General features: G+C 39.9%; 1 long non-coding RNA gene across 1 annotated transcript in view; it reads right to left on the bottom strand.

Annotated features, from left to right (window-relative positions):
* The window catches only part of LOC129168982 (uncharacterized), a 40,664-nt gene extending 19,088 nt beyond the window's left edge, over positions 1-21,576 (bottom strand). The window contains exons 1-2 of the long non-coding RNA XR_008566364.1: positions 21,328-21,576; positions 6,756-6,803 (exon numbers count right to left, since the gene is read on the bottom strand). This is a non-coding gene — a long non-coding RNA (uncharacterized LOC129168982). The remainder of the gene's footprint in view (positions 1-6,755; positions 6,804-21,327) is intronic.
* Between the last annotated feature and the right edge of the window lie 1,406 nt (positions 21,577-22,982).

The following is a 22,982-nucleotide window of genomic DNA, read 5'->3' as shown; positions in this document are numbered from 1 at the left end:
CTTTGCATCTCTGTGTGGAGTTTGCATGTTCTCCCCGTGTGTGCGTGGGTTTTCTCCAGGTACTCCGATTTCCTCCCACGTTCCAAAAACCAAAACATGCATGCATTTAGGAGTCTAAATTGTCCATAGCTATGAATGTGAGTGTGAATGGTTTTTTGTCTATATGTGCCCTGCGATTGGCTGGGGACCAGTCCAGGGTGTACCCCGGCTCTCGCCCGAATCAGCCTGGATAGGCTCCACCCCTGCGACCCTAATGAGGATAAGTGGCATAGAAAATGGATGGATGTGAAATTTCAGAGGCTAGCTAAACAGGAACCACTGCTCACTCGTCTTGTATCTTGACAGTTTCAGCAGAGATCCGTCAGTGCCAATCACTGCCAGTCAAGCAACGTATCTGTTGTGGCCGATTTTTTGATGTGTATTATATCAGATGCTCAGTGAGCTGCTTTGTCAACAAGTGGAGGCAGTTCTGGCTTCCAAAATTGATACAGTGCCAGTTGACAGTGCTTATTCTGTAAATGTTGAATGTATTATGTATTGTTAATGTATTAATGGCTACTTAGCACAACGCAATGTCAGTGAATGTTATTACTGTGTTGTGTCGGTGTTTGAACTCAACATATGATGATAATGATAATGATTAAGCTGTTAGGGGTGGGCTACAGTAAATATTGGAGGAGTAATACATAATTGTGCACAACATGACATGTTATGACATGATGTGATTTCATTTTAAGGTGTACAGTATATGATGCCACCAAAGAAGACTTCCAGAAGGTAGGGACAGAAACAGGATAGTTACAGAAGACAGTTGTCATTTATGGTTCAAGTATTCATCAGTAATAACGTGAAAATGAAAGCAAATGTGAATATTGACTTTGCAAGTCGATTTCGGTGTGCGCCCCTAAATTTTCTGCTTACAATCCTAAAATTTTTAGCTAGGGGGTCACTGTGTTCCTAGTACAAAAATGTTGTCTGGAGTCTGGAGCCCTGGGTTGCGCGATGGAAGGACACATTTGATTGGTTAGATAGTGCTGTAGACGTGCGTGGTTGAGCAGTGCTCGACATTTGACGAAGTGACGATGACAGGCCAAAATGTGTGGGGAAGTTACTGGAATTGGACAAAGCTGCAGGTGTACCCTGCCTCTCGCCCAAAGTCAGCTGGGATAGGTATACCCCGTGACCCTAATGAGGATAAGCGGCATAGAAAATGGATGGATGGATGGATGCAGGGTCGCACATGATTTGTGGGGATTGGTTGAATTTGCGTGAATTGGCACAATCACAACATCGTGAAATCCTGGAGGGTCTGATATGTTTGTCAGGGGGTAAACTTACAAAATCAGCAGGGAATCAAATACCTATTGTCCCCACTGTAAATATTACTCCGTTTATTTTGCAATCTTCTGATGTGTCTGCTTGAAGTCACACTAAATAAGTTTAACACTATTTTCATTAAATAGCTGTAAAAACTTGCATTATAAAATAAAAAAGCTATAAAAGTGTCATTCTTACAGTATTTTCAAATGTGTAAATGAGCCCATCATATCCCCAAGCATACTGTAAGGCCGGGGTTCCCAAACACAGGGCTGCGGGAAATGTTCAGGTGCAAATTATAAAAAAAAGGAAAATATGGGCCATTATTTTATTCAAAAAATAATATACAGTTAGAAATCTCTCAGTTTTTGCATGTTTAATGCGAGCGGCGACTTGTTCACTTTGTTCGACGGTCTTGAAAGCAGCATTCTAACTTTTGCCCACCCTGCACAGACAGACTACTACACCGTATTTTTCACTTTTTTCACCTCATATTTGATCCCAAATGCTGATACTGTGTGGGAATGCATAAAGGTAAGATTTGATGACATTAATGTGCATATTTGTTCGGTGCACCTCTCTGAAAAACAAACTCCAGGCTCTCTGCTGCATGGTGGCTCTGTATTCATGTAGTGCTTTTAATTTGATATTGTTCCTGTCTTAGTGTCATACATAATAATAATAATAACAATCTAAAATTTTATTTATACCGCGCTTTTCGAAAACTCAAAGACGCTTCACATGTTAAAACCAAACAAATACAGGTGGACAAAATAGCAAAATAACAGTAGAAAGTGAAAACCAAAAAGCAGAGTTCAGAAGAAATAGTTAAACGTGCATACAAAAGACAAGATTAAAAGATTTCAATGTGATGTATTACTAAATACTGTATGTAGGTTTTAAAGAGTATAAAAACGTTAAAAACAGTGTGGAACAAGTGTGTTTTTAAGTTAGTCTTGAAAGTGCTAAGGTCAGCAGTGTCACGGATGTGTGGCGGAAGTGAGTTCCAAAGGGAGGGGGCGGCAAAAGGCTCTGTCCCCCCAGGTTCGGTGCTTGGTCCTAGGGATAGTCAAGAGGTTTGCATCTGTGGAGTGGAGGGTACAGGAAGATAAATAATAACAATAAGATAATAAACACGATAAATTAGATCGCTATAATGTACAAAAGGTTTGCTGATATTTCCTGGTGACTAGCTAGCGTGCTGCAAATGCTAGCGCTGCTAATGCTATTTAAATCCATTCTCGTCTTCAGTCATGCTAACCTAAGGAATATGCGCGACACTCGTTTGCCTGCAACCCAGGCTTTGGCGTTGCTTAAGAGACGGACTGCCGACCGATTGCTAGTCTTGCAATACCCGGTGCATGTCTCTACAATCCATAATCATAAGGATTTATGACTGATTCTTGTCGATCCAGGAGGCTACCCATGCAGCCGCATCTCTCGCTTGTCAAACCAGACGTCCGGTCGCATCGGTTTATCCTTCACAACCCTAGTATGTGTGTATGTGTGTATATATGTATGTATAGCATATGTGTGTGTCTGTGTGTGTAGTCAATTTGGAGTTACATATTAGTTCTCTTTAAAAGGTCAGTCGTTCAGCTATATGAATCAAAGCTGTCCCCATGTCGGTCTTTGACAAATGCTTGTTTTTTTCCACTAAGATCAATAAATCATACATATTTCCTCAATTTGTCTTGCATGTATTGCCTGAGACATGATTCAAACCAGTGGTAAGCCATGACAAAGAAAACATCCCCAATATTAGGAATCAAGTTACTCTGAGTGTGTGTGTGTGTGTGTGTGTGTGTGTGTGTGTGTTTTCACTGTTCTGGCACTACAGGGCGTGTAGACAGCATTCTGGTTTCCTGTACTATTGTGTCTGTGTTTATCTGACTCAGTTGCACTTTCGCCTGCGGGTGAGGACATGAAACATCTTTGCCATTTAATCACACCACCCAGCTTGATTTATATCCTTGCAACCCCCACCCACCGCACGTGCACACACACACTCACGCAGGTCAAACTTTTGGTGGGTGAGAGACAAAGATAAAGATAGCTCCAGAGACATCCCTCAAAATGCTGTCTTCTGTGTTGTTTTGTTTCTCAATATTCCACGACATCTCTTGCCTATCTTTCCTATGATGCAACTACCGCTACATTTACCACAAACTCAAATGTATTACAAATTAGCATATGCATAGTCAACCAAAGTAAAAATGTGCATAGGACTCTTTAAAATCATGTGTTGTTTAGATGGAGAATAACAGAAGTCACTCATATTCCTCAAATGTTATAAGTGAACATTCACTGAACATCACCCTCCATATGAATTGGTTGACTTCCCTCTGTTTGTGTTGCTCGTCACTGTCCAGCCGACATGCTTCTACTGTAATATACAAAACTAAGCAACAAAAATATAAAACGCATCACTTTTGTTTTTGCTTCCGTCTTTCATGAGCTGTGTGGTGTGGATGCACATGGTTTTCGTTTGAGAGGCCGTTTAGATGTACTGCCATACTCTCTGAAACGCCTTTGGAGACAGCTTATGGTAGAGAAATTCAACATTCAATTCAAGGGCAACAGCTCTGGTGGACCTTAGTCACCATGTCTATTGCACGCTTGTGACATCCATGGCATTGTGCTTTGTGATTAAACGGAGTAAAGTGGCCTTTTATTGTGGCCAGCCTAACGCACACCTGTGCAATAATCATGCTGTCTAATCAGCATCTTGATATGCCACACCTATGGGATGGATGGATTATCTCGGCAAAGGCAAAGTGCTCACTAACACAGATTTAGGCAGATTTGTGAAAAAGGCCTTCTGTGTACATACAAAAAATTTTATTGTCACGCTCCGTGATACAGTTAGGGTCTTGTTTTGGTTTTGTTTCTTTAATTCCGGGTTTGTGCTCTTATTTTGCCGTTTGTTTCCGGTTGTTTGTTGAGTTTGTTTATTGGCTTGGCGCCAGTGTAATTAGATGGCTTCTTAGACCAAGAGTGGGTGGTAGGCCGACACTGGTTCATCGTCTATGCTACACGCTTTGCATGGTGTTCGGTTTACAGCGTTGTTAATCATGTGAGTCGAAACCCTGTGAACTTTATGGTTTCAGTGGTTTTTTTTTATTCCGTTTTGCACGGACACCTTCTGTTCATTTTTTCCTGCCTGTACCTATTGAAGACTTTTTACCTGCACTACGCTCCTGTCTCTGCATCCTGGGGTGACGACATGCCAGGATGTGACATTTACATCTTTGAATTCAGCTTATGAAAGATGGGAGCAAAAACAAATGTGTTGCGTTTATGTTTTTGGTGACTATATTTTATGAAGCAGGCATTTTTTCATGTGGATAAGATTGTAAGAAACAAACAAAAAACAAAAAAACAAACACCGTCACTGTATTCATGACTCACTAAGTTTATTAAACAAGACAAGCAAAAATAAAAAAAATAAAAACCTTGTGTTTACAACTATATAAAAAAATGTACTTAATACACCTCGAAATAAATGTTTCTTTTTAATCTTCCTACTACACCTAATTGAAATCTGTTTAATTTATATTAGCATCCTTGTAGTCCAGAACATAATAAGGTCATTTATTTAGAATCTTTATTTAGCATCTCTGTGTGGAGTTTGCATGCTCTCCCGTGCGTGTGTGGGTTTTCTCCAGGTACTCCGGTTTCCTCCCACATTCCAAAAACGTGCATGTTAGGTTAATTGGAGACTCTAAATTAAATAGGTATGAATGTGAGTGTGAATGGTTGTTTGTCTATATGTGCCCTGCGATTGGCTGGCGACCAGTCCAGGGTGTACCCCGCGTCCTGCCCAAAAGTCAGATGGGATAGGCTCTAGCCTATCCCCATCACCCTAGTGAGGATAAGCAGCATAGAAAATGGATGGATAGATGGATGGACTAAGAATTATGACATGAACAGCAAGAGTTTCCCCATCACCAGACATCACAATGGTAATCTGAGTAGGCCATTTTCAAGATTTCTTTAAATGGGTTGTTGCAAAATTCCACTATCTATTTAAACTCACAAGAAATCTTGTTTTCGTACCAAAAAACAACATTGAGTGAACAGCATAATGATGATAGAATCTACGTGCCTGCCGATGACCATGCTATTTTGGACAGAGCAGCAAGGCTATTTTTATGTAAATTATAAGACATGCACTTATACACAAGTGAGACGATGACCCCACTGCGCAGTATATGCAGAACTTTTAAAGGTGTTATGCAAAGGTGTTTGGTGCATTGTCGTTTTGCACCGGAGTTATGAAATAGTACTTACGCTTGCTGCTGAGGTGTGTGGCATAAAAGTGCACGTGCAGAATCGGAACCTCTGCATGCTCCTGTTTATGCAGTCCTTTGGCTTTTGACATTATATTACAGTGTAGTATTTTTGTCTATTTTGCCATATACCAGCTGCTGTGACATTTCAAATATGTTTGAGTACAGCTTCCACTTCCATTGCACACATTCTTACTGTAAATATGCCTTTCATTTTCAATTCTGCTCATTTTTCCTTCCTTTCTTTACAACTGCTGCTGTCTTTGCTGCAGTGTGCTGTGATTGGCTGAATACGTGAGTCAAGTCACTTCAGTGCTGTCAGGGTACGGAGTGTTATTGGCTGCTGCTCCTCCTCCACTCCACCCCTGCCAGCTCTCCACCTCCACCCAGCTTTAGTGTGGATGAGCGGGCATACAGATGTGTGCATCAGGTGGGGCTGCTTTCGTATAGAAGAAGAGGAGGAGGAGGAGGCACACAGGGCCACCCAAGGTAACAGTATGCTAGCCTCACTATGAGGACAGTAGAGCAAACAGATGCTCTTTATTCCTTTTGACGTATTTTCATTCACAGAGGGGCCTGGGTAAGGCCGGATGGGGGAATTTCTGCCACCTGTGCTTAAGAGTTTGCAGAGCAGAGGCTGCACAGCTAAACTAGTCAAATAAGGATTAAAAAAATATATAAAATATGGTCTACTGTAAAAATACTGTATGCTCACGTTAATCTGCTATGCAAGTCATAATAAGTCCAACTCAAATTCAGCACTTGCAGACGAAACACTCAAGTTCAAAGCTGCACATCAAGGCTCAGCAGTATTTAGCAAAGCAGGACAGCATCACACATAGACCTCACAATGACACCGTGGTAAAAATATGTGGGTCAGGACAGTGCTGTAAGCCAAGTGGTCTCCTGTCATACACTATAGATAAAAATAGCAACAACACAACAGAGAAAAGGCTAAATCTATGGATCTCTTCTCTATACGGTGAAGCAAATCATTCAAAAGGCTGAGTTATAATGTTGTAAAAAGTGAAAGAGCATATGATTATTTTTCCTTAGGACATTTTTGGCGCTCTTGCACTATGTGTGGGAGTGATTACCACCTGCAGGACCTGCCAGGAAGTGATGCTTTGTAAAGTGTACACTTACCAGTGTGGACAATCGTTGCCGTCCATTCGCTGCAGAGAACACAGTCCACTACACAGAAAAGACAAATGAGAATGATAAAGTTTACAATAAATATATATGGAGATGTCAAAATCATCACTCTGGCTTATTGGTTTATTGCCTGGGGCTCTGTATTCTGTAGTACTGATATGATGATTTGTAATCAGAGAGGCTGTTTAACAGATTGAGGTCAGCATTTGGCTCTTAGTGTTACATAACATGCTATATGGGTCTGAATAATACTATTACATCTGAGATTGGAGTTCAATCAGGAGTCATAGAGCTCAAAGGCAGACTGATGCAGACGGCTGGAGTGTATTCCGACATGCCCTGAAGAGTTTTCTTCTTGTTAACTAATTCTGTTTCACCTCTTAACCACCAGACCGGCCTCACCCTTTGTAAGACCCGTGCTTTTGTTTCCAGCATTTGTTCAAATTCCTTTATCGCCATCGCTGCACTCAAACACTTTTGCTTCCTCATTTAACCTTAATGTGACAAATGTGCAGACAAAGCAGCCAGATACACAAACAACTGGATACAATCATAGATAGACTGATGGATGGATGGACAGTTGAGCTCATTCACTCCTTGCTTCTCAGATCAAAATTGTCTTGTTGATTTGTCACTGGTGGGCTTTTTTTTTTTAAATCGCCCTTGCTCTGGAAGGGTGGGATGTCTGCGTTGGTTGCTATGGCACCAGACAGCTCCTCATTTCCTCAGACAACAACTAACTGTGATTGTTGTCTGTGTATTTGCATGTGTGCGCACAAGAGCAATGTGGACACGTGTAAGTCCTCCTGAGGTTAGTTTGATGGGGTGCAGAAAAGTGGTTATGATCGGCACCTACGTCTGAATCACTGCAGAGAAAATCCTCTTGGTACTATCCATGAGGGGCAATCGGGTGTAATGTAGGGGAAAAGGCCTTAAATCCACTGACTTCATTCATTCATCATTTGAGGAGATGTGTGACAGGAAAAAGGAAATTGTTTGCGTAGAAGAGGAGTGCATTGGGTCATTATTTGGTTTACGTCTTTAATGGGTTTTGGTACCTAGATCTCCCACACTCAATACAGTCATCCATTTTACCCTGTAATTCTTTTGATATCGAACCTCCAGCAGAGGGCAGTGTCTGTGTTTTTCTGACCATGTAGGTAGTCAGATTCACCAGACATATAGTGTATACACACCCCACCCTGTCAAATGTCTTAAATATAAAAACGAAACCTTATTTGAAAGTTACTATTTCATGACAAATGCACAAGTCCACAAGAAGCACAAAAGGCAAGAAATTGTTACAAATTTAATGGTTAATATCTGATGAAAAGACGAGACAAAAATGGGTCAATAAGGCTGCCAAGAAAGAAAAAAAAACAAACAAAAAAACACATCAATTCCTTCAAAGGCATGTGGGGAAAAAGTGGTATAAGTTACGATTTTACGACGATTAAGGCATAAATCCTTAAGGTATGCATATTTGCCCCCCACCCCCCCAAAAAAATTCTACTGCACATACAATATACTTAGCTCTCTTACCAAAGGTGGAGGAAGTTCAGGTACAGTTTGAAATATTAATGTCAATTACAAAACAAGACCTTCAGGCATCTGCCAGCAAAGTGTCGATGAAAGAACCACAATGCAAAAGATCAAAAGATCAGAATGGTTTCACTGGGTGATAACATTTTGGAGGTCCAGGTAGCTAGAGGACAGACATGAACCCAACTGAAAATTGTGGGGTGACCAGACGATGGCTGTCCATCAGGAAGTGGTGTCCAACTTTTTCCACAAGGGGCCACATACAAAAAAATCAAAGAATGCAGGGGCCACTTTATATTTGTATATATATTTTTCATTTTATTAAAAAAAATATTAGTTTAGTTAGTTAGTTAGTTATTAGTATGAACATTTCAACTTTTTTCTTTACATTTGGACTTTTTACTCTATTTTTCCCATTTTAGTGTTTCATTATATTTCTACAACATGCTGCGAGTCACGGGCCGCGATGGCCCCCGAGCTGCACTTTGAACACCCGTGGCATAAGTTACAGATGTCACAGATTTGAGCACTTTTGCAAGGAGGTAAGCATTGGAAAACCTAAACCATTCCGACTCTTCTCCAAAAAAACTGAGTGCTGTTGTATTTACAAGTGGGGAGAAGGGATCTCAATAAAATATAATTTTAGGAGGGTTTTTTTTCTTATAATACTTATTTTTCCAAGATATGTAATTCAATAGAAATAGTCCTGTTGCTCTTTACCAGGCAAGACAAGACACATAAGACATTTGAGTCAAAATCTCCTTCACTTAATCTAAAGAATGTTCATGTAGAAACACTTCAAGCTTCAGGTTTGTGCTCTGACAGCTGGGTGCGTAAAGAAAGGCAGTACTTTAGCACTTGTCGGCGTGTACATGTTTGAGTACTGTACTGTACATGTGTGTATGTGAAGCTGCCGGTGTTGGGTGAAAGAGGTGTTTTTTTTTCCACCCTGAGGGGCCTCAAGCTGCGGCAGGGCGGGGTGGAGCTTCGGTGAGGCGCTGCATGGGGAGGGCTGTTTCGGCTGAACTCAGTGACTGTAACAGCACTCGGGGAGCGAGGTCACAGAGTCCAGCATTCCTCTGGAGTGCTGTCTGTTTACACGACTGTTGCTGAGCCTGGGGGAGGTGGCGGTAACGCATTACTACTCCGTCAGATAGCTGCTGGGTCACTTATGTTCATCATCGACCATGGTGATAAGGATTCTGTATGATTTAAATCTATATATTTCATAATGTTCTTTGTGCATTTATAAAAACTGTTATCTGTGTTTTACAGAGTAGTCAAGGGGATGAGGGCAGAGTCTGAACTCAAATAAATCAGAGAAAAAGTGAATTAATCCAATCCCCTCACATAGGAAATGCAACGACCAATTTTCTCTGACTAGCTCCTCTGTGCTGCTGCTTTCACAGCCTAGAAGCCAGATGGTCAGCTCTAAGGGAGCACAACAGAGATAGGGAGTGACACCCAAGCCCCGAAGAGACAGTGCTCTGACTGTACTGTGGACTTAGGAGTGGGGGTATGAATGTCAAAGGCACCATTGTTACACATACCAGCGTGGTTTCACGTGCCGCGCATGATTCTTACTTTGGGTTTGAACTAAAGGCCGGTCTGACCTTAACTGTCCAGTAGGATGTAGCTGTGGCCTCCTGTGCAGGTTAAAGTGTAACCGTGTCCGTGTTTTCTCAGGAAAGTGTGTTTATCTAGAGGACCAACGCTGAGGCCCTTTTGTTTAACTAAGTAGCGAGGCTCGCCCTAAAAGTAAAGCTCTGTGAAACGTACAGGAACCAGGTGGTTCTCCAGTCTTCTGTTCACTGCAAGTTCAGTACAGTGTGCTTGAGCGTGTGTTTTCTCAACTGTTTGTTGACTTACTGTGGAAAGTAGAAAGCTGATACATTGACGTGTCACATGTCAAAACTAGAGTGTCTGGAATATTTGAAGAGACACTGAGATTGCAAAATGGGGCAAACAAAAAGACTCCAAATTACTTAAAAAACTTTTTCCATTGCATCAATGGCGATAGAGCTTCTTCTCCTTAAAGGTTTGTGTTGGACTCCACTCCAATAAGAGTTGTTAATCCACCTAAAATTAGCTTTGACAACCATAACATTTCTATTCTAATTCACCCTGACCTCAAGTGTCCTAAAAGACACACTCCATAATGGGATTTCCTAATGTCTGCAATGTCTTTCCTCACTTTCTGCTGTAACTTGAAATCTGATTTAGTTTGAATTTACACAAACCCTCAATTCTTAGTCCCCTGTGGTTTGATGAATGCATGTGCCCATTTACAAGTACAGCGGAACCTCCATTAGCGTACACCCCGGTTAGCGTGTTTTTTGGGTTAACCTTGAAAATTTACACCAACAGTTTTCCTCAAGTACATTTTACAGTTAGCGTACAATATGGCGAGCGTCTTGTTGTGTTATTAATACACTGCGTGAGTCCAATTGTGTTTTTCATGTATTTTTAATAATAAAACATCCTTGTTAGCGGCTTGCTACTACATGGAAGCAGGAACCGGAATTCAGCTGGTCAGCCCGTCTATGATGTCATCAGAGGCTGACTGCAGTTCTTTGCTAAGTAACGCCTTTACGCTATAAGTCTGAAAAATGTTAACACAAAACACGTTCTTCTAGTTTTACAATTCTACCTTTACATGCATAAAACAATTCTAAATGCATATAAATGTTGAAGGAAAAGAATAAATGAACACTTAAGGTTAGTTTTACCTTCATTGAAGACGTGATTGTTAACAAAGACACAGTGTGGCAGCAAGATCAACACGCACACCACCTTTCTGTTTTGCCATAAGTTATTTCTTAAATTCAATAGTGTTTCTCACCTTCTTATGACATGCTGGCACTGGCAATTTTCTTTGGCTCCTTTTTGGGTTATTTAGCAGCAATGATCAATCAGAAAAAAACAAGAGACTTGAGGTAAGAAACACTGTTGAATTCAAGAAATAACAAAACACAAAGGTGGTGTCTGTGTTGATCTTTTTGCCACATTGTGTCTTTGTCTCATGTTTTCAACGAAAGGAAAAGTAACCTTAAATATTCATTTATCCCTTTCATTCATCATTTAATTTTTTATCATATATTTATTTGCATTTTCACTTGTTTTCTAAATGTAAAAAACCATAAAAATGTGTTTTGTGTTCACATTTTTGGTTTGCTGGAATGGACGAAAGACCACACACTCCCATTGCAATACGCTGCACCATTACTGTGGCTCAAACGTGGACACCATCACTATGGTCACCTGCAGTTCTGAAGAGTATTTAAAAATATATTTTTTTATTATTATATTTCATATTATTATTACTAAACAAATCACAGTTGGACTAGCAGAAGAGATTGTGTTCGATCTCAGAGGTTTCTCTATTCTCAATAATTCATTCTTCTCTCTGCAATGCAGAAAAGACAAAAACTTAGGTCTGGAACGTGTGTAAAACGTAGTATGGCTGCTGCCATGACTGCTACAACAATGGAGTAGTTGCTTTCAGATGATTTCATCATTTTCACAGAAAATGACTGTGTTGGGTGTTGGTTGTTGTTTAACAAAATCCCTTCTGGCAGCTGTATGCTTTCATGCACCAATACACAGTTATGCATGAAAATGCTGGAGCAATGATAAGCTTCGGATTTCAAGACTTCGCTGATAAGGAATGATTAGCTAAACATAAGCACCATAATATTACCCCTTTCAGACCTTCACTATCCTTGGATTAAGTATGTGATGATGATGAAAATTGCAGGCTCAAAAACGCAATATAATTTCTTGAGGAGCGTTCGGTGGACTTTTTGTTGCCTCCAAAAAGGATGTACACAATATAGCTGACATATACTGGCAGCAGATTTAAGGTCTTGTCTGGGGTCCAAATGATGTGTATTTCCTCTCAGAGCGCTGATTCAGTCCACAATGAAGAGACTTATTGTAAGTAGAAGAGATGATGCAAAGGCTGCTGGCATCAAGAGCAACATGTTACTACAATATAAATTATTATATTGCACTATGTTGTTACTAAGTTTCGGACATAACCATTGACATTTTTGCTCAGGAGTGACTACATATAAATCCCATCTCCTTCATCGAAAACACCTCACCCATGGCCATAACCTGCCTCAGCATTAACCACTTGTAAATAAGTTAAGCACAATCAACGTTGATAGTTATCGGAATGCAATATCACAGTTGTTGTTGGGCTACAGCAGTACTACTCAAATAGAGGCGTGTGCCCCTGTGGGGGGTGCTGTGAGGTGTCGGGGGAGGGATGCGTGAGAGGCAGGGGAACGTTTTGTAGTAATGCATTTATTCATGCTTGAATGACGCAAGTAAGAAATATACTCAGCCTCAGTGATGTTGATTTTCAATGGTTTTCAATGTACTCCCAAGGACCCACACGTGGTGATTTAATTTAAAATTCCGGTAAAAAAAAAAGTACTTATTTCTATTTCTTATACTCTTAGTCTTCTTAAATTTCAGTCTTAAACTCCTTTGATAGTGGTATGGTACGATATGGTTATAATTTACAGATATATTCATGATCAAAATGTATCTGAAATTAAACAAATACATTTACAAATCTGAAAAGTCTGTATGTCACAGTGGTGTGACATATAACATTCAAATAAAATTGCCTTTATGTTGCATAGTTGGCACATTTGTTTGATTTGTGCACAGATGTGCCTGTTTTGTTGTAAGCAGTGAAAATGTTGCAGCACATGAAATTGTCATCCGAAAAGCGTAGCCACTTCTTTTGCAGAAGTACATACAGGCAATGCTGAGGTACTATTGCTAGGCTAATTAGTAGCACTGGAAGCAGGAAATACAGCTGCAATAGTCTATTGACCAGGAATAGGTTTGATCTTTTTCTTTGGTGGCATTTTTGCATTCTCCTTTCTCTGCTTACTCGAGAAAAATGGGATGTCGTCAGAAGCAACATGGCACTCAGCCCTTGAGTTAACCAAGAACGTGTTAGTAAACAATGACATACAATACCCTCATAAAGGATAGGCTTTAGGCTGGAGCAAGTCTTAGCCAATAACTAGGTTAACATAGTGCAAACAGTCTCACTAACGGTACAAACAAAATAAACAGCATCACACATCCATAGCAAACTAAGATATGACATAAATGAACTAATATGAACTACTATGTGAGCAATAAACAACAATAAGTGCTAATAACAAACATGTCAACTCAAATGGTATTTACAAATTGCCCACAAGGCATGCTAGGTAGCCCAGCAGGGTGGGGTCCCAGCATGCCTACCCAGCATGCCTTGCGGTCCCACTGTAAACAGTTGCAAAGAGCGACGTGTTTGTCGTTAATGTTATTTGCAGTTTATTACCCTCCCTGTCGCAGTAGTAGTCGGTTATGTGTTTGATCTACCTGTTATATATTGTGCTATTTACTGTATTTGCACCGTGAGTTAAGTCAAGTTGTTTAATGACCTCCATGTCTGGTGAATTGTGATGTCAAGCTCATTCCTAGAACAATCGAGAACCACTAGGCTAGGGTAAGACATGCTACTGTTAAATTAGCATTCTGTTATTTTGGTGCTGTAAATGCCGGAGTAACCTTTTTGATCACTGCGTATTAAAATAGTAATAACCACCTGATCCTAAGCAAAGCTCCAGTTCTAAAATCCAATTTCAGATGGATTACACAGTTTCCGATAAATACCATCTGAAGATGTTTCAGTATGACATCAACAGCAGATGGCTGGCTTATTGCTGTGATACTCTGAATCTTTTTCAGGTCAAACATACCATCTGGGGGTCAAGGATGGCAAAAAAGCCAAGCTAAGTATGTTCACACATACGACTGCGCTGCATAAGTCACTATTGCCACACTTTAACTTGGTCAGATGTGCCAGCAGAGAAGGACAGAGATGGCAACATCTGGTTCTGCGAGTAATTCTAGATGTAATTCTAGATGCTCGCCAACACGCTCGTAATGCTTATTCTGGTACTGTTCTCTGGTAAAGAGACTGATTTCTTGGAAGCAACTTATATTTACAAGGAAAAACTGCAAGACACCACCAAGCTAAGCAAAATATATGAGCTGTGTTGCAACGACAGCACTAGAAGTGAGGAAACAAAGGCAGAGACCAGGGGTAAGGTACAAACAACATGAAAAGTCACACCAACAAAAACACAACAACCGTCTTCAGGTTCTCATTAGTTCAACTGGAGTTCAAGTTGGGATGTAAGTGGACTAACTTGTTAAGTGGACTTGCTTATCACACTTTTCTTGTGTTTCGTAAGCCAACAAATAATGACCACATGCTGTTGGACGAAGGGGAAAGAGGAAAACAGCTGGAATTTCCCCTTGTGGGACTAATAAAGGCATATCTTATCTTATGGCAAAGGAAAGACAGTTAAAAGGAACAGCTGTAGAATGAAGAAAAGACAAATATAATACCGTAATTTCCGGTGTATAAGCCGCTACTTTTTCTTAAACTTTGAACCCTGCTTCTTATACAGCGGTGTGGCCAATTTATGACCATGTTCTAATCTTGTGACGTCTCCTATCCTTCAAAACTTGTACTAATCGTTTAAATATTGTGCCGCTCGCGAGTCAGTGAGGAAACGGTAGCTCTTTCTTTGGCAGGAGCCAATCACAAACTATAAGGGAACTCACGACGAGCTTGTCAACCCATCGGAAATCACAGGAGGTCATTACTCAATATATCAGTCTGACTCACGGTGTCATCTTACATAGAAGGCTAAAATCATCACACAGCAACTTAACACTCAAAAGCTAGCTAAGAAATATCCAAGACAAGTCCCAATACAAGTTTAAAATAAAAAAACAGCAACTTTCTTAACTTCTTCCCAGCAGACCAGTTCATTGGCCAATGGGAGCTCATGAGCTCGAGAGTGAAGTGTTTGTCCCCGTCCTGATTTCTTTTTTTTTGTATGTTTGTCACACTTATCATCAAACAAATTTAAAATATTTGTCAATTAGTGAAAACGTGATTGCTTCCCCTGCTGAAAAATAATTTAACTGCGATGAATTGAGATCTATCAGTCTGGAAAAGGTTACAAAGCCTTTCCTAAAGCTTTAAGACTCCAGCCAACCACAGTGAGAGCCATTATCCACAAATGGCAAAAACATGGAACAGTGGTGAACAGTGGTGTGAGTAATGCCGCATTACAGAAAAAGAACATCATACCATCAGTAAAATATGGTGGTGGTAGTGTGGTGGTCTCGGGTTGTTTTGCTGGTTCAGGACCTGGAATACTTGCTGTGATAAATGGAACCATGAATTCTACCAAAAATCCTGAAGCCATCTGTTGGTGACCTCAAGTTGAAATCAACTTGGGCTATAGTAAAACAAAATGACGACTTTGGAGTGGCTTGGTCAAAGTCCTATTGAGATGCTGTGCCATGACCTTAAAAATGTGGTTCATGCTGGAAATACCCTGCAACATACCCTGCAATGTGGCTAAATTACAACAATGAGTGGGCCAAAATTCCTCCACAGCGGTGTAAAAGACTCACTGCAAGGTATCGTAAACACTTGATTGCAGTTGTTGCTAGTAAAGATGGCACAACCAGTTATTAGGTTGAGGGGATCATCACTTTTTCACACAGGGTCATGTAGGTTTGGATTTGGATTTTCTACCTTAATAATAAAAAGTTTCATTTAAAAACTAAATTTTGTGTTAAGTTGTGTTGTCATTGACTAATATTTAAATTTGTTTGATGATTTCAAAGTGTGACAAACATGCGAAAAAATAAGAAATCAGAAAGTGGGCAAACACTTTTCCACACCACTGTATATGTAAGGCAACAGTGGTGCCATTAGTGATCGGAGTGCTGGGGCTTCAATGGCTTCAACAGAGACCAGGTACAACAGCTGACATTTGTGTCCTGAAGAACACAATATTAGGAACAGCCAAGACTCTGCGCAGAACCTTCAAAAGTTCCCAGGCCTCTGGTGGAGGACCTGGAGATAGACGATAGACGTTACAATACGATCTTTATCTTTAATGTTGATCGTGACAGTCAAGCGACTTAGACAAGTGCAGCCAATATTGAGCACATAGTGTATTCTTTCGCAGAGCACCACGCTGTAGCTAGTTCTTGAGCTAGTCTCGTGTTTACGAAGCAAAATTACGTTTTTATTATTTAAATGTTATTACTTTAACAATACCATCTGGCCATTACAATGTCTGCTGAGAAAAATGCTTGGAAACACTTGGGTCTCAGCACTAGCCTGTAGGGTTGACGTTGATCTCCAACCATAATGACTTGCTGAAAACGCTGCACAGCATGAGTCCTGCCTGCCTTATGTTTTGAATAAGCACACCAGCCCTTTTACCTTTGAACAAGCTTTTAAAAAACCCTCCTGACCTCAGCTTGTCCAAGGCACCTGCTGTTGCGCTCACAAAATATGGATGGATGAGCAGGGTCATCAAGAGATACTTACTTAACAGACACTGTCCTTTACATCACCCCAGAATAGGAAATAGTAGGCATTTTTCTGCAAACTTCGTTTATAGCAAACACACAATGCCAGTCAAAAAGTCAAGAGCTCTACTGAGAAAGCCTGAAGTCCTGCACAACCCTTGAAGGCCCATTCTCATGTGCGTGAAGCCTGTTCATGTCCCAGAGAATCTACAACAGTCACTTGACAGAAACTGTATTCATTGCTTCCACAAAAAAGCAAAAGGAAAGAGAAGAATATTTGAGCAGAACCAACACTCAGTCATAGGTGGCCCTCTGCCTCAACAGGTTGAGGGGGAGAAAGAGATCATAACGTGACGGTGGTATCGCAAGTGTACAATGAAACCTCTAAATTTACCTGCATCTAAAGTCTTACCACTTGGAACTTGACCAACATTTTGGGGGAGAAATATGCTCCTGAATAAACAACAAAAATCCAGAGATCTCTGGATGTCTTGCAATTCCTCTGCAAATCACAAGGGACGTTAGCTTATCTCGTGAAACTTCTAAACGTTTAAATCCACATACATGTTTAGCTTCTTTTTTGGCTTTTTTGTGTTTTTCTTGCGATGCCACCACAGACGGCCACCAGTGATGGCAAAAGAAAAATACACTGTCGATAGGACAACAGAAATGTAAATTGAACGAGTGCTGCAACTAACCATTATTTTGTTAGCTAATGTTAGTTTTTGTTTGTTAGTTAATTAATCTGAAGCTTGTTGTTTCGATTAATGAAGTTATTGGTTTGGCCGTAGACCAGGGGTCGGCAACCTTTACCATCAAAAGAGCCATTTTGCCCCCTCTTTTACTAAAGACAAAAAGTCAGGCGTCGCAAAACTAACGCCAGTTTTAGCCTTTTCTAACTTTGCCCATTACAACAACACAAACAGAAGTGCAGTTTGCAAAACCTTCCCTCCTTCCCATATTAACTTGTGTAAAATGAAAATAAAATGTCGCTCACTTTAATATAAAATCAGCATATAGTCAGAGCTTGGCAATTTTAAAAAAGTAAACATAAATTGAGGAACATTTCTTGACGGGTCTGAAATAAATGTTTTTTTCCGAAAAATAACAGCCTTTAAATGCTAGTGTTTTCATCTGTTTAATGTGACCCTTCCCTATGTCGGGGCAGTAAGATACGACTTTGCTCTTCACACAGCACTGTAGGCTCTCATTTGTGGCCAATATTGATGATTAAAAAAAAAAAAATCCATTCTTGGTTAGCTTACCGCAGGGATTGCACACTCAAGAAACCAAGGGCCGTAGCCGTGGATATGACGCATATTTAAACTGACTAATTTTAAATATTTAAAAAAATGTAATGTTAAAATTTTGCTTCAAATTCCAAGCTATGAATAAACCAAAGTAAAATAACAAATAGATCATAATTACGTTAATAAATAACCTTTTTCTTTCTTGACCACAAGGAGGCTGAAGAGCCACATGTGCAGAGCAGCGGGTTGCCTACCCCTGCCCAAGACGGACCAAATCAATATGAACCAAACACAAATAGTTAGTGGTTTGGTCCACAACATATCAGAAAAGATCGACCAGTTCAGAGTGTACCCCGCCTCTTGCCCGAAGTCAGCTGGGATAGGCTCCAGCACACCCGCGACTCTAGTGAGGATCAGCGACATGGAAGACAGATGGATGGAAGTCAACAATAATCAACTATAACTACAAAGTAGTCATCACTACATAATACAACATTGCATTACGGGATCTTTTCTAATTTGTAAATTATTTCCAGTTGTTCAGTTCAATTGAATTGCGCAATTATATGACAAATCTACGTGACATGCGAGCAATATTTTCGGGTTGCTGTGGTTATTTCTATTATACAAGGTGGCGATAGTCAGGTGACAGAGGAACAATCCTATTGACTGTCCAACTGTGCTACTGAACAACAACTACTCAGCAGGTGACCAGGTGGGATTGTACCAACTTCAGAGCAAACGGCATTCACACTGGGAAGGGGCTTCATTCAGAACAAACTGCAATCCACAAAAAAAATCCTATATCCACATTTTTAATTCCAATGTGCACCAAAATTCCTACTATAAAAATGTGCCACCGTTTCATGAAAATCAGTGGTGCCATTTTTGCAAATGTACAGCAAAATTTTACCTTTTGGCTTTATCAGACACCACTGGTCAGAAGCCCAAGCAATAATCTCCTTCTGCATGTACCAGAACATACTGTGTTCCACCTGTAATTCTTTTACAGTACTTTGCAGAGGGAAGAGGTCAGAGTAGTAACAATTTAGGCGTTGAGTGATGGAACCTGGTGGAATCTAAATATCCTGCCGCTGTCAATAAATCAGTCATGACTAGGCTGTTTGGTGAGCTGTAAAGGGAAATGAGTGTACTTAACAGCTAGTAAAAGGTGAGGCACAGTAATGGGCTGTGTGTAGGTAGGTTTTCAACCTACTTGTATGACGTCAGATCCATGAGCCCGCATATTTCCATACTGCCAAATAAATGAACTCCCTTCTACACCTGCAAGAGGAAACATACTGTAAGAAGGAACTGCAGAACTATTAAAAATCAAAAATCAATCCAGTATCGCCTAAAGACAGCAAACAAAAAGTTTTACGTCCAGTTTATAATGTCACTAAATCTAAAGAACTACATTTTTTTCCTGTCATACAAGCTTTCTTTTCCCTGTACTAATGCAGCTCGTAGCTCTGTGGTGCCTTTGGTTTGTTAGAGGATTACGTTGGCTCATTTAGTGAAATGGTGTGTGATTATTGCAATGATACCACCTATTCAGCCCTTAAGCCTTGTGATACTAGGAGATAGTTACATTTATTTTTGATCCACCGCCTCAGCTTAACTTGGGCCACTGACAGTGATCTCCTTCATTTTCACTTCAGAGGAAGAAACATCTCTGACAGCATGCTCATTTTGATGCATTTTCAGCTAATGTGTCTATTCATAAACATATCCAATCGTCCCTTGATGGAACATTTACTACTTCAGTACCGTAATCCCTTTGCAGTGCTGTAAATTTAGGCATCGACACCAAGCTCACAAACATAAAAGCCTATGAATGCACAGGGGAAAAAAACACATTCCATGTCTTGTCAACAGTATGAAGTAATATTTTCCCACAAAAATTCCATATGCTGACGTCACTTTAAACAGTAAGTGAGGATATTAAGGAATAATATTTTTAAAAGATTCAACAATAAAACAATGGCAACTCACGCTGTTCTTTTTTCTATAGAGGTCATCTGCTAAGCATGTGAAGCATGCAAGGCCTTCAACATACCCTTTTTCCCTAATAACTTTATAGCAAATAATTCTTACCTAAAAGTTTGTATTGATTTAGGTTTGGGATATATCTGGACTTACTAGTATATTTCCCAAGTGCCTCACTGGTGACAGTTGTTAGCAGGTATTTAGTATCTGAAATAATTTTCTTTGGCCATCAAAAAGAGGCGGAATAAATGGGCCTTATGGTGTATTTCCTTAACATGATGCCGATAATGATGAAACGCGCTATGTTTACACCTCCCCCTGAAAACAGTATTAATGGCAGTAACCAAGGTGGTGAACAGCGTGAGCATTTCACATTTTATCTCTAAATATAGATGTGTGCAAGCATACAATATTTCTTACAGCAAAAACAACAATGACCAGAATGGCACTCGGTAGTATAAAATGTATTGTTCCTCGGACCATGCCCAACCCTTTCGCAACTACTTTTACCGGCAAGCAAACAAGTGACAACTACAACATGTGATAACTGTGATCACAAAAAAAGTTTAGATTTACAATGTTTGATTTTGTGACCATAACTTTATCATAACTAATCAAGTTTTTTTTTTATACCTCAACACTTTTTTTCAAATCAATATCAGCAAAATGAGTGATGACCAAACTGCAGAAAATAAAACATGACCAACTGATGTTTTTTTCATCTATGGTTGCCTTTATGGAGCAGCTGCCCTCCTTAGCAGTTAGCACACTAGCTAGTAGGCATTATTGAATCTCTGTGTTGCAATCACATATGGAAAGGGTCATACATTTTGTGTAAAGTATTCTGGAGACTACAAGTCATGCTTTCAAACAGCTTGGCTCTATGCAAAAGCTGCAGACCCACACAAAAAAAAAACTTTTTCCCAAAAGCTAACGCCAGATGAGTGAATGAATTTTCTATCATATTTACATGAAGGCAGTCCAACTACTTGAGTGTACTTGTAATGGTTACTGCTAGTTGAACTAGCAGGAGTGAATGCCGTCTGTTATGAAGCAATACACCACGCTGTCATTTTACTTCCTGTGTTTGCTGGAGTGTGTTTATTTCTGTGCAAGAGAGATGTAAATAAACCCGAGCAGCTGAGTTAAATCCAAAGGTGAACCTGAGCCCAGTCATGATGAAATTCAACAAACACAGCGCACACGCCACATAAACACACACCCACATAACTGCGTACACACTGTATAAGCTCACATAAAGACTTAGCTAGAAGTGCTGCCTGTGAGCTATCAAATTGTCAGAAGTTAAAAAGCGTGTCACAACCTACAATAACTTCAGCTGTTTGTAAGGAACTTACCAATCACAACACAGGTCTGCTTGTTGTCAGTGCTTGACTGCTGCAAGCAAAGTTGGTCCCCTCAGATTTCTTTCTACTCAAGACGGAGGCAGAAACTTCCCAAATACATTCCTTTGTTCAGAGGATTTGTTATGTTCAGTCTGTCAGGTCCACCTCTGCCTCTCCCCTGCTGACTGCTGCACGAGCTGCTAACATGACAGCATGGGTAAACAAGCAGTTGGACTAAGGCGCACACACACACACGCACGCCCACACACACACACACACACACAGGTGCATGCTGACTCCCAGCGAATACAAACAGAGATGCACGGCCAGCCAAGAAGAGCACAGTATGAAGCAGCCCCTTTGCCAGTGCTCTTGTGTGGAAACTCCAACCTTACTCCACCTCCCTTCTCCGCCTCCTCCTCCCCTCCCTCTCCACCAACAACTCCAAGACGGAACACAAAAGAAAAGCACTCAAAAACTTCTAGGTTTCTTGTGTGCTTTTGCCGCGCGTTGCAGTAAAATCAATAAAAATGTCATGCAATTCTCATAGAAAAGCAAACGATCACAACTATATTTGATGTGGACCAAATAAACAACAGGATCAGGCAGGAGTCAAGTTCTGTGTCAAGAAACTTCTGAGAGAGGAGCCCCATCAAGCAGATCTGAAGGCTTATCACTTAAGCTTTCTGAGAGGTATTTGAAAACATCTATCCATTTGGAGCTTTTGTCCACACACAACAAATGAACAGGCTTTTTGGAATGTCAGTCTTGAGCATTTGTATGTAGAAAATTAGGCCATTCAAATTGATTTGTAATTTTGTTGACCGCAGAAATAAAGTGGTACCTCGGTTTTTGTTATGAATTTGAGGTTTGGCAAAAAAAAAATGAAATGTACAAAAACTGAAGTAATTTTTCCCTGAGGAAATCATGTTGATCCAATTAACCCGTTCCAGACACCCAAAAATATTAACAACAATACATTTTAAATAGCAATTGTAGTTTTACGCGCAGAAAACAATGTAGTGCAAAAACTACATTTCAAGAAAGTAAAAAAGTCCCATTTGATGCAACCATTTCTATTTTTTTTCCTAAAAAGAAAAAAAAAATCTTGTGTAGCATTTTTCACTTGAGAAAAATGATTTTATATAAAGAAAGTACAGCTAGACAATTCTTATGAAGACATTTTTTTTGCCAGAAATTTGTTATTTTTTCTAAAAGCAAGCTAAAAACCCTACTTTGATTATTTTCCAACAACAGATGAATATATCTTTGTCTTAAATGAAGAATAAAACTGATTTCTAAATTTGATACATTTAAGAAAAGACTCACACACAGAAAATATATCTAAAGATTTGCTGATTTCATGCCAATGTGAAGACTGCACAGCAAATTTCATAGAGCGTGCCAAGTTTTATTATATTAAATCTAGTCATAAAATCTCTGTAAATGTGTACAATTATTAAACTTGATCCAAGAAAATATACTCTCTTTTTATCTACTTTATAAATCTAAAAACTAGTAAATTTAGGTGCAAATCATACCAAAAAAGAGTTGTGATAGTGTTTGTGTCAATAGTTTTCCTGAATGAACTCATTCAATCCCAGCCATTTTTCTAAATTCAACCCCTTCGGTACTGGCCATTTCAGACAATGTTTCCGTTCTTTAGT

Source organism: Dunckerocampus dactyliophorus, chromosome 16 (assembly GCF_027744805.1).
Source record: "Dunckerocampus dactyliophorus isolate RoL2022-P2 chromosome 16, RoL_Ddac_1.1, whole genome shotgun sequence".
NCBI classification, from domain to species: domain Eukaryota; kingdom Metazoa; phylum Chordata; class Actinopteri; order Syngnathiformes; family Syngnathidae; genus Dunckerocampus; species Dunckerocampus dactyliophorus.
Note: the sequence above shows the minus strand (reverse complement) of the source record. Positions and strands in the feature narration are given on the sequence as shown.